The 12,965-nt window shown below is 38.9% G+C and overlaps 1 non-coding gene across 1 annotated transcript; it reads left to right on the forward strand.

Annotated features, from left to right (window-relative positions):
- Positions 1 to 4,940: 4,940 nt before the first annotated feature.
- On the forward strand, positions 4,941 to 5,046 carry LOC122317691. The gene has a single exon (XR_006244608.1). It is a non-coding gene; the product is annotated as a small nucleolar RNA R71 (small nucleolar RNA).
- Positions 5,047 to 12,965: the final 7,919 nt, after the last annotated feature.

Raw genomic sequence — 12,965 nt, forward strand, 5'->3', positions numbered from 1 at the left:
AATGTAAGCATTGTCTTCAATGGTTCAGAGTTATAAACATGGGAAAGAGTGAGAAAGTGTAGAGTTAGAGCAGTACCTGAGTGTAGTGTGTTCAAAGAGAAATATGCATAGAAGAAAAAAATACTACACCAAAAAGGGAAACCTTATTAATGAGTTTAGGCAATTATTTAAAAGGAAATGGGATTAAGGAGATTTAGAGTGGTCTCTTCAAGTGGAAAGTTTGAGAAAAATGGTTTTAGTCTCTGACCATTAACTTGGAAGGTGTTACCATTCTGAGGGTTTAGAAGTTCCACAGCTCCATGGGAAGTCACAGCTTTTACCACATAAGGGCCACTCCATCAAGATTTCAGCTTTCCAGGGAAGACGTGTAATCTGGAGTTGTATAGAAGCACTTGCTGGTCTGGGTAGAAAGATTTCCTTTGGATATGTCTGTCATGAAAGTGCTTCATACTCTCTTTAGACAATTTGGCATTATCATAAGCATCCCTTCGAAGTTCTTCCAACTCAGCAATCTACAGCTTCCTAGATGAACTAGATTGGTCAGCATCAAAATTAAACTGTTTAATGGCCTAGTAAGCTTTGTGTTCTACCTCTACAAGCAAGTGACATGCTTTACCATAGACTTATATGGTGACATTCCCAAAATTGTTTTGTAAGCAGTCCTACATGCCCAAAGTGCATCAGATAACCTTACAGACCAATCTTTTTTATTAGGGTTAATAGTTTTCTCAAGAATATGTTTGATCTCCCTATTGGCTAATTCAGCTTGGGCATTGGTCTAAGGATGGTATGGTGTGGAAACCTTGTGATGGATCCCATATTTTTTCATTAAAACAGTAAAGGGTTTATTACAAACATGGGACCCATTATCACTGATTATGGCTTTGGGCATACCAAACCATGCAAAAATATTTTCTTTGAGAAATTTCAAGACAGTGTGATGGTCACAGTTTCTGGATGGAATGGCTTCTACCCATTTTGACACATAATCAACAGCAAGCAAAATTTAGAGGTAACCAAAAGAGGAGGGAAATGGTCTCATAAAGTCTATGCCCCAACAATCAAAGATTTCTAGAACTAGAATTGGTTGCATTGGCATCGTGTTTCTTTTAGTAATTCTCCCTAGTTTTTGACAAGGTTCACAAGATTTGCAAAAAATGTAAGTGTCTTTGAACATTGTTGGCCAATAAAAACCACTTTGTAAAATCTTAGCTACAGTTTTGTGAGCAGAAAAATGCCCACCACAAGCTTCAGAATGGCAAAAAGTGAGGATGGCAGAAAATTCATTGTCAGAAGCACATTTCCTAATTGTTTGGTCAGAGCAATATTTAAAAAGGTATGGTTCATCATAGAAGAAAAACTTAGCCTTAGCTTTCATTCTTCTAATGTCCTGTGCTATCCAATGGCCTAGAGTTTGACCTGTCACTAGAAAATTCACCAAGTCAGCACACCAGGGTAGAATATTGACTTCAAATAGATTCTTATCCGGAAAAGATTCAGAAATAGGGGGATTTTGACTGGTTGAGTCCAAGGTAAGCCGAGATGAGTGATCTGCTACAACATTTTCCAACCCTTTCTTATCCTTTATGGTGATGTTAAATTCTTGTAATAAAAGGATCCACCTGATGAGCCTACGTTTTGCATCCTTTTTTGTTAATAGAAATTTCAATGCAGCATGGTCAATAAAGATAATGATAGGAGAACCAAGCAAATAGGCCCTAAACTTTTCTAATGCAAATACTACAGCTAGCAATTCCTTCTCTGTAGTAGAGTAATTTTTCTGAGCATCATTTAAGGTTTTGCTAGCATAATATATCACATGAAGCAGTTTATTTTTTCTTTGGCCTAATGCTGCCCTAACAACAAAATCACTGGCATCACACATTATCTCAAATGGCAATGTCCAGTCAGGTGGTTGAATTATAGGGGCAGTAATGAGGTTAGCTTTCAACTGGTTAAAGGTAGTTTGACACTCTTCAAACCAAGTAAAACTAACATCATGCATCAATAAATGGCATAAAGGTTTTGAGATTGAACTAAAGTTTCTTATGAATCTCCTATAGAAACCAACATGGCCTAAAAATGATCTTATGTCTTTTACACATCTATGGATAGGTAAGTTTGCAATCAGTTCCACTTTAGATTTGTGGAGCTCAATACCCCTTTCAGACACAACAAGCCCAAGGACTATTCCTTGTTGTACCATAAAATGGCACTTCTCCCAGTTAAGCAGTAATTGCTTTTCTTCACACCTCGCCAAAACAATTTTCAGGTTAGCCAAACATGAGTAAAAATTTTTTCCAAACACTGACAAATCATCCATAAAAACTTCAACTGTTTCATCAATTAAATCATTGAAAATTCCTAACGTACATCTTTGAAAGGTGGCAGGGGCATTGCACAGGTCAAAGGGCATTATTTTGAAAGCAAAAGTCCCAAAAGAACATGTAAATATTTTCTTTTCTTGGTCCTTAGGGGAAATTTTGAATTGGTAATACCCAGAATAGCCATCTAAAAAGCAGTAAACTTCATGCCCAGCCACCTTTTCTAAGATTTGGTCAAGGAAAGGCAGAGGAAAATGGTCTTTCCTAGAAGCTGCATTCAGCTTCCTATAGTCTATGCACATTCTCCATCCAATTTTCATTCTAGTAGGTATTAATTCCCCTTTTTCATTCTTGGCCACTGTGATACCAGATTGTTTTGGTACCACTCGAATGGGGCTTACCCATTGACTATCTGCTATAGGGTAAATAATACCTATGTCTAATAATTTCAGTACTTCTTTCTTAACCACCTCTATTCAATGTAGGGTTCAATCTTCTCTGCATCTCCCTAGAGGGTTTAGATCCTTCCTCTAAATAAATTCTATGGGTGCAAGTTAAGGGATTTATACCTCTCATGTCAGCAATGTTCCACCCAATGGCAGACTTGTGTTGTACTAACACACCAAGCAACTTACTCTCTTGCTCAGCAATGAGCTGAGATGAGATTACCACTGGAAAAGACTCCCCAGGTCCTAGATAAGCATATTTTAGCTCCTTTGGAAGGGCTTTCAGCTACAATAGTGGGCCTTCCTCACTTGAGGACTTAGTGGGCTCTGGTATGAGGGGTAAAGGTTCGATCTTAGGCCTCTACTGGGTATCAATTGAGCTTCCTACAGCAAAGATGGGTGACACATAATCAACATCAGTAGATAGAAATTCTTCAACGGAAATTTTCAACAGAGTCAATATTTAAGAATAGATACTCAAAAGGGATTGCTTCCAAGGAATTCACTTCCTGCACTTCTTCTTGTTCTTGAGGTTGCCTGAATAAATTGAAAATGTTAAGCTCTAAAGTCATGTTGCCAAAACTCAATTTTAAAACTCCACTTCTATAGTTTATAATAGCATTAGAGGTTGCTAAAAAAGGTCTCCCTAAGATCACTGGAGCAGAAGAGACATTAGTTGGAGTAGTTAGTTTCATATCCAGCACCACAAAGTCTACAGGAAAATAAAATCTATCAACTTGTACTAATACATCTTCCACCACCCCTAGGCATTTTAATGACCTATCAGCCAACTGCAGAATTATAGAAGTTGGTTTTAATTCCCAATCCCAGCTGTTCATACACACGATAGGGTAACAGATTTACCACTGATCCTAAATCAAGCAAAGCCTGGTCAATTTTGGCATCACCAATTATGCAAGAGATAGTAGGTGAGCCAGGGTCTTTGTATTTAGGGGGTGTGAGATTTTGGATGATGGAACGGACTTGCTTAGTGAGAAAGGCTTTTTTTTTTTTTAACATTCAACTTTCTTTTGACAGTGCACAAATCCTTCAAAAATTTTGCATAAGTAGGGATTTGTTTAATGGCATCTAGAAGTGGAATGTCTATTCTGACTTATTTAAAAATTTCCAGAATTTCAGAATTTTGTTTTTCTTTATGCACAGAAATTAGCCTTTGAGGAAATGGAGCAGGTATGGATTCAGAACTCTCAGAATTTTCAACATGTAATTCACCATCTAGTTTTGAGTTAGATTCCTTACCTAAGTTCCCAATGATATGTTCAGGCTTATGCACAATCTTACCACTTCTCAAGGTTGTGATGGCTTTCACAGCCTTCACATTGAGCCCTTCTACTTGAGGTTGCTGAGCTTGTGGATTGGGTTGAGGTTGGGCTAGAAACTTTCCTATTTCCTGGGTACTCAAAGTGGTAGTCACTTTTGTGAGTGTCCCTCTTATGTCATTTATGGCTTGAGAATTTTGGTTATTTATGGTTGCTTGGCTTTGCATGAACTGTTGGAGGTTAAGAGTGAGTTGCTATATGGACTCTTCTAAATTCTTTTTCTGGGTGAAGTGAGGCTGGTTGGGGGTAATGTGAAGGTCCTGATGGTGGTGCATAGGGCATGTAGGGTGCTGTGGAGGAAGAAGCTTGCTGGTCTGTTTTCCAACTGAGACTGGGATGGTTCTTCTAGCCTGCATTGTAACTGTTAGAAAATGGCCCTGAATAATTCTTAGCAATCATGTTCCCAGCATTAGGTTGATCTAACAATATCTCCTTAAAAGCAGGTATGATAGGGCATGCATGAGTGCTATGTCCTTGGTCCTCACAAATTCCACATTTATCAGCATTTGGGGGCAACACATGCATTGCATTAACCTTTTTCAGTTCAATAGATTCTAATTTCTTATAAATCTGGGCTATTCTAGCATGCAAGTCATCAACTTCTTTGAGTTGATATTTTCCACTCCCAAATGTACCCCGTACATTTTTAAATCTATCCCCAACATCAGAAATATCCCATGACTGGGCATTCTCAGCCAAATAATTGAAATATTCAAAAGCTTCATCAGGATCCTTGCCAAAAAACTCACCATTACACATGGTTTCAACAAACTGTTTCATTTTGGAATGCAAGCTTTCATAGAAAAAACTAATGACTCTCCAATGTTCATAACCATGATGAGGGCAAGCATTCAATAAATCTTTAAACCTTTCCCAACTTTGATAAAAAGTTTCACCATCTTTTTGCCCAAAATTCATAATCTACCTTTTCAGGGCATTTGTTTGATGCATGGGAAAGAATTTTTTTATGAAACTCAGTTTGCATCTCTTGCCAAGTTCCTATGGACCGAGGCCTTAGAGAATTCAGCCATGTTTTGGCTTTATCCTTAAGGCAAAAAGGAAACAGTTTCAACCTAATTACTTCCTCAACACATATCCTATCCACGAATGTAGAGCACACTTCTTCAAATTCTTTAATATGCAAATAAGGATTTTCAGACTCCATTCCATGAAAATGAGGAATCAATGGGATCATCCCAGGTTTAAAATTGAAATTATTTGCATTTAAAGGTTGAACAATCCAGGAAGGAGGACTAGTTCTGACTGGCTATAAGTACTCCTCAATGTCCTATTTTGGTTCAAGATTTCCCGATCCTCATTTTTAGCTATGTTACTTAAATTTTCAGAAGATGACTTCAAAGATATGGATGCAGAATCTATGGATGAAAGTGACTCAATCCTAGTTAATCATGATGCTTGATCTCTAGTCCAAATAAACATGCATTCTAAACACAAACAAATTCAAAACAGATGTAAAACAAACTAAAGGAACAAAACAGAGGCACAAGAAATTTTTCAACCAGGGAGATGAGAGCTGTTACCCAATCTGTGAAGAGTTTCATAGATACACTCCTGTTATTATTATTTTTCTTTTACAAGAAAGATTATGTTTCACCAGTTGTCCTCGGCAACGGCGCCAAAAACTTGATTCACTCAAAATAATGCTTCCAAGTATAAAAGCATGTTTAGAATATAGTGTGAGTGCCAAAGGTCATTTCCATAGGAACAACTATGTTAATATAACCCAACAAAATGTAAATAAGTAAAACAATATGAACAAAGTGGAAGATAAGATATGGTAGAACAAATCCTCTTTATGAAAGAGGTATGTTCTCAAATACGGAAGAGGGGCTGTATGCAATGAATTGCAATGAATGTAGGATGATTTAGAAGTGTGACAAGTGAAATAGGGGATTCAATTCTTCTAAGAATAATACAAACGTAAGAACCAGATCAACAATGTTTAAAGTTGAGACAATAAAAGGTAAAGTGTAAATAAAATCTTTGAAACTTAGAACTAGAAAATATTTGTCAGAAAGGGTAAATACTAGGGATACAGAGTTAGAATTTCCTCTATCATCAGGTTATAGTTACTGGGTGCATTTGCTTATGTTAACTCAATCAAGATAATAACACTTAAGAACCAAAGAACAGTAAACTCAGATGAAGGCACCAATTCGAATAAAACCTTCACTGCATTATCATCCATTTTCACCTCAAGACTCATAGTGGATAGATCCTTGTTATTTCAAGGTCCTGATGTGCCGTGAGTCTACAACAAGTCAAGAACAAGAGATTTATCCAAGCCGACAATAAATAAGGTATGAAAATACAGCAACAAATTCACATTAAACATAACAGCAACAAATAACCATCGATAATGAAGGAAGGAAACCCCTTTCTCTGCAACCCTAGCTATAAAAATTAGCCCCAAATAATCATTTGATGGATGATTTGAAAACCCTAAAAGGTAAGAAAAACTGCAATTGTTCTGAAAGCAAAACTGAAATAAAGATTCCAAGAATGGATGGGAATCGATCCCCTTTTGTGGTGCACCTCCTCTCCTTTTATCCTCTCCTTCCATCATCTCCATCTCTCTCTTCTAACCGAATCCTCTCAGTTCTTAGTTCTGCCCTCTAAGGGATGAGGTGTTTCTCAATCCTTCTTGATGAATGAAGGTGAGCCACAACAGAGGCTTTCACGCAGGCCTTAACTCATCAAGTCTAAACTCAATGGCTGGGCCATATTATGAGCTCAAGCTTTAATTCTTAAGACTAGGCCTTAATACCTACAAGCAAAACATTCAGCCCATTAAACAATTAAAATAGTACATTTATCCTCTTAATTAGCAATTCCAAAGGTTAAGAATTTTGTCTGAAGATCTCACAATTAATCTCATTTTTTGGACTATTTTATCTTGATTTCTCTCAATTGTAAGCAGATATTATAACCAAAATATCTTAACAATCAAGTAGCCCAAATAGTCACTATACACAATTTAATTGCCACGTACGACTCTTCTGACTCCTTTGATCATGACATGTAGCAAGCGACATACAGTTTATCCCATCGATGTTATAACCCTCTATCCCTCTTTATTTATATTAAATGCTAGTTGATAGGTTGTGGACTGTGCTGTTAGTATTGTGGAGTTTGCTGTGAAGTGTTGGGCTTAATTATGTAGTGTGCAGCGTAGTGTTGTGGACTGTACTGTGAAGTATGGGTGTGAGATGTATGTTGTAGTGTGATGCGGCGTGGTGTGTGAAGGGTGCACAAGTGGAGTGTACTCCATGTAGTACAGTGACACATCATGTGGCATGTGCTGTAGTGACCTGTGGCATAGTGTGAAAAGAGTACACGTGGCGTGTGCTCCGTGTCGTATAGCGATGCACTATGTGGTGTGCTTCGTGTTAATACGTGATGTAGCGAAGGGAGTACACACGATGCGTACTCCATGTTGTTTAGAGATGCATCGTATGGCTTGTCACAAAGAAAATGATGGTTGTGTAGTAGAGGAATGTAGAGCATGTTTTGTAGCATTGAGAACTATGGAACAGTATCCCGAAATAGTCTGAGGTGACTGGTGTCACCTTATAATTGACTTATGGCTTAGAGTATGTGTGAAGTGATGGGATAGTGTAAGAGTAGCGCAGCCAAAGTATGATGGGGGTCATGATGTAACTCGAAATTTGTCTCGAGCTACGTAACGTGATGGAGATGTTGAGGTGAATGAAGTCCTGTCGTGTCAATTGTTGGGATGAACTTGTAAAAGGGGCCGAGACTACTAATCGAGTTTGAGTAGAAGTTGGTATCAGAGTATGGAGCTTGTTTATACAAGCAAGCGTTCATTGGACTATAAGTTGATCTTAGGTGAAAAAGGGTAAGGTACATGTGCATCTAGTGAGACACTTGAACCGGACAGATTTACCATATATAATGAGTGATCTATCCTAAGCTAGGAAGCATGAAGGTAGCATTTGGGTATGTTGTCTAGGATCGGGATGCGTGACTTAGTTGGTCTGATTCATGCATCGGAATGGGGTTAATAGAAGAGTAAGGTGAAGGTTTCGATGTTTTAACCCTAAGGTGAAACACAGAGATAGTGACAGTAAATGGACTCCAAAGGTTTTAGCATAGTAATTAGCACTTAAGTGTCATGGATGGACAGAGAGTGTTCCAAGTGAATCATAGTTCTATTTCTAGTATATTTGCTTATGCATTTAGATAGAAAATGATGTAAGGTTATGTGTATGCATATACGCTACCATCTGACACGCATATGAATGGACTGCATGAAATGAGTATGGCATGGAGTCTAGGTAAGTATTACATTCATACTCTTCTAGAGTTTTCTAAATAAATGAAAATGAAAATGCAAAACGACACAAAACTTGTTTTATGAAAGAATGCTAAGTATAAGTTTTCAAGTATAAGTATGAAACGGCCTTCCTTGGCAGCCCCTTTATGCACCCCAACTATGTAAGTGTATGCATGTGAATGGATGCTATACATGGTAAGTACTGGATGTATTTTCATGAAATGAAATGTGAGGCTTAGGCCTTATGCTTTAAATGACGTGAATAAAGTGTTTTACGAAAGAATGCTAAGTATAAGTTTTCAAGTATAAGTATGTAACGGCCCTCCTTGACAGCCCATTTTTACGCACCCATAGTATTAAGTGTATGCATGTGGATGGATGTTATACGTGGTATGTACTGGATGTATTTTCACAAAATGAAATGAGGCTAATGCTTCATGTTTTAAGTGATGCTTTAAATGACACGAAAAAAGTGTTTTAAAATGCCCCTGTGAACTGATGTTTTAAATGATGCCATGAAAGATGATGTTTAAGCCCATGCTTTTAAATGACTTTTAAGAATAAAAGAACTTAAGGACTAAAAGAACTGAAAGGACTAAAACGAATGAAAATACGTAACGGCCATGACTGAATGAATGGATGATGGTATCGAAGGACTGGACTGGGCAAAATTGCAATGCCAGGCAAGTAGTACTAGTAGTGCACCCAATGCTACACCCTAAAGGAATGGATTCCTAACCCATGACCATAAGCAGAATCAGGTCCAAAAGACCTCTAATCCTCACGTACGGGGCTTAACAGCATGCTATGGCTAATAAAAGTGATAAAAAAGAATGGATGCATATTAAGAAAAGATGTATGCATGATAAAAACCCTTTAAGAAATGAGGGTAGCGTGGCATGGGAAAATGTTTTATGAAAGAGAATCCTTTTCAAGAAAAACCCCCCTCGCAACGTTTGAAAATGAAATGAATGTCTATGTATGATATATATGGAGTGATGAATGCATGACTGAAAATCTATATTATTATATTTTAACTGTATGAAGTAATGCTTACGAGTCATTGACTCATTTTAGTTTTTATGTGTGCCCTCCCAAGGACAAGATGAGCATGACGCATTAGGATGAGCACGACCCCAGAGGAAGAGCACGAAAGCCTAAGCACAACGTTTTGTAAGAGAGACTGTAATTTAAAATTTTAATGTTTTCTGCTATAACCTTTTAAATTAAGAAATATATTTTATTTATAAATATGGAGTCTTTTGTATCCTACCATGAAAGAAAAAGAAAATTTAAAAAGGAACCGTAATTCCCGTCTATTTTTATAAAATCATTTTCTAAAGAACCCACCACAAGGACGGGTGTTATATTTTCTCTTCGTACACTTGGCAATAATTTTTCCTGACTTCTTTGTGGAATACACCAGTTCTGTAACAACCATGGGTGGGCTTAGTATATGATGGCTTAAAATACTTATAATTCAAATGGGATTATTAGGAGAACTTGTAATCGAATCAAAGCTATTCATCCTTGTTAAGGAAGGTAGGCAACTTCATGTTATCGAAAGAGGATGGAAGAATGAGCAGGAATTATGGGTGGAAGAGAATACTGTCTAGTGGCTTAGAAAGGCATTGGATGCAAGTCTGAGTGGTGAGGAACGAGAGGTTTATAGGACCATTTGGAAGGGACACCGGCGTTACCTTGCATAGAGGTGCTCCAATGGCAGGGGTCATTTCGTGGTGGTACCAGAAGGGTGGTAGGAAAAGTTCCATTATTATCCCGGAAGGGGAAGGGGGTAAAGGTTGGAGGAGAATGAGGGATGCACTGGAAGAGTCTATTCAAGAAGGAAGAAGGAGGTGCTCAACCATGGAAGAAGGTGGAAGCGACGAGGTCTTACAAGGATGTTGTGGTCCAAGACGGAAAGGGGGGTGGTGCTGGAAACACTGATAGGCATCGGCCTCGAGCCACTCATGGTGTATGACACTCATATGTAGGCAGGGAGTTTGATAGAGATGTGGGCTGGAAGGTAGAGGATTTACAAAGATAAATATGGAAATTGCAGAGGGAGATGGCTGATATTAAAAAGGTGGTTAGGTGAAATAAGGCAGGGGACGTTGGTGAGTTGGGCTAGAGGGGGCTGGGCCAGAGGCCCGTGTTTAAGGAAATAGGTAAAGGCAAGGGAAAGGCCCACAGAGTGTGAAGACAGGTGCCTGCGACAAAACATGGGGTGACTGGGCTAACGTATAGGCCTCAGCCCAAGAACCAGGTCAATACTGGTAGGAGTAAGTCATGGGTGGGCCAGAAGGATGGGCCGCAGCACACAGTCCAGGGTCCCTAGCCTAGGGCCTTTCAACCCCTGCACGTTGCTGAAAGCTCTAGGGCTTTGAATAATGCAGTGTTGTGAGGAATTGACGCAATTGCTTAGCCACGATGGTTGTCGGTGTAAGGGGAGTCTTTGGAGGCCCATAGAAATCACCAATGTCGAGATTGGTGCTCACTGATGATGGTCCGCATGAATGGGATGGTCAGAAAATGTCACCAAATTGCTCTAAAGAATCCACGAGTCCTTCAGAAGGGTCTTCTCCATCGGCAATGGGACAGTCAATATCAACGATACATGAGGTAGAGGCTAAGACTGCCGCGGTGGCGGTGAACCCTTCCAAGTAGAGTTTTGTGGTGGCGACAAAGGATGATAGGCTTTTAATGGACACGGACAGTGAGGATCTTGTTTCTTCATATGATGAAATGCTTTCAAGGCCTTTTCAGATCAGTTCAGATCTCATTGATGTGGATAAAATTTCAATGGTTGAAGATACATTTCACACTCCTTTGAGTATAGTCCCAGTACAGCCAGATGAGGAATTAGTTCTCGATCAAGTGGTGGTTGCAGATCAGGCTGAAATGAGTGAGCCTGTCCCTCTAAATTTCATGCTTCCAGGTCAACCCAGTGTTTCAGATTGGGTCTTTAACAAAGTAAAATATATTTAGCATTTAGTGGGACTAAAGTGCAAAGGTTATGAGGATCAATTTATGGCTCTACTTACACTAATTGAATCGGGCCACCAACAACATAGGAAAGCAAACTCAGAAAAGCAAAGACAATTGAGGAGGTTAACTTGGTCCATGAACTCGGAGGGTAGTGCAAGCAAGGACAGGACTAAAGGGATGGGACAAGCATATCCTAAATGAAACCAAAACTTGTATTGTGGAATGTCCGTGAGTTGAACGAGGTTAGTATGGAGTGGAAGGCGAATATAGTTTGTTTATAGGAGACAAAATTGAAGCTTATTAATAGGAAAATAATACAAAGTGTATGGAGTTGTTCTTTTGTAGATTGGGTGTATTTGGAAGCAAAGGGGGTATCAGGCGGTGTTTTAGTGATGTGGGATGGAAGAGTGGTGGAGAAAATGGAGTTTATAGGGGTCTTCTCAGTGGCTTGTTCCTTTAGAAGCATGGCAGATGATTTTACGTGGGCTTTTACAGGTGTTTATGGTCCTAACTTAGACCGTGAGAGAAGATTATTATGGGATGAACTCACTGGACTACATAGCCAGTGGGATCTCCCATGGTGTATTGGTGGAGACTTTAATGTTACAAAATATCCAACCAAGTGTTTTGGGAATAGAAGAATAAGGCCAGCTATAACAAAATTTTTGCCGTGCATTTTTTATTTGAATCTTGTGGATTTACCACTAGCAGGGGGTGCTTGCACGTGGTCTAATAATCAGACGTGGTATAAACTAGATAGATTTCTAATTTCTCTAGAGTGGGAATGTCATTTCCCGGATGTATGGCAAAAGAGATTACCTCTTTCGCGTTCAGATTGCTGGCCTATTATGTTGGATTGTGAAGGACTCCAAAGGTGGCGTAGGTATTTCAAATTTGAAAACATGTGGTTGAAGGTGGACGGTTTTGATGAAAGGGTCAGGCAATGGTGGTCATCTTATCAGATACAGGGAACCCCCAATTTTATTTTTGCAGGTAAACTAAAAACTCTAAGAAAACACCTAAAGCTGTGGAATATGCAGTCATTTAGAGATATAGGAGAGCACAAGAAAAGCAAGGTAATGGAGATATAGGGGCTAGAAAGGATACAAGAAGCCCGGTCCTTAACTCAAGAAGAAGTAGCGCTAAAATTAGAGCTGGAAATAGAACTAGAAAGAATTGTTGCCTTAGAAGAGACTTATTTGAGTCAAAAGTCAAGAGCGTTATGGTTGAAGGAAGGAGACCGAAGCACTAAGTTCTTTCACAGATTAGCTAACTCACATAGGAGACACAACACCATTGAGATGCTGAAAATAGAGGATATTGAGTGTTGAGGAGAGGTAGAGATAAACAATCATGTAGTTGACTTTTTCGAGCAATTACTTTCTGAGCAAATGGGTTGGCAACCTAAACTTGAGGGGATTGGTTTTGATTCCATTGAGATTAACGATGTATGTTGTCTTGAGAGACCTTTTGAGGAAAGGGAGGTTTACGAAGTGGTGAGGAAAATGGGTAAAGACAAGGCTCCGAGTCCTGATGGTTTTGCGATGGG

This window comes from Carya illinoinensis, chromosome 7 (genome assembly GCF_018687715.1).
Source record: "Carya illinoinensis cultivar Pawnee chromosome 7, C.illinoinensisPawnee_v1, whole genome shotgun sequence".
NCBI lineage: Eukaryota > Viridiplantae > Streptophyta > Magnoliopsida > Fagales > Juglandaceae > Carya > Carya illinoinensis.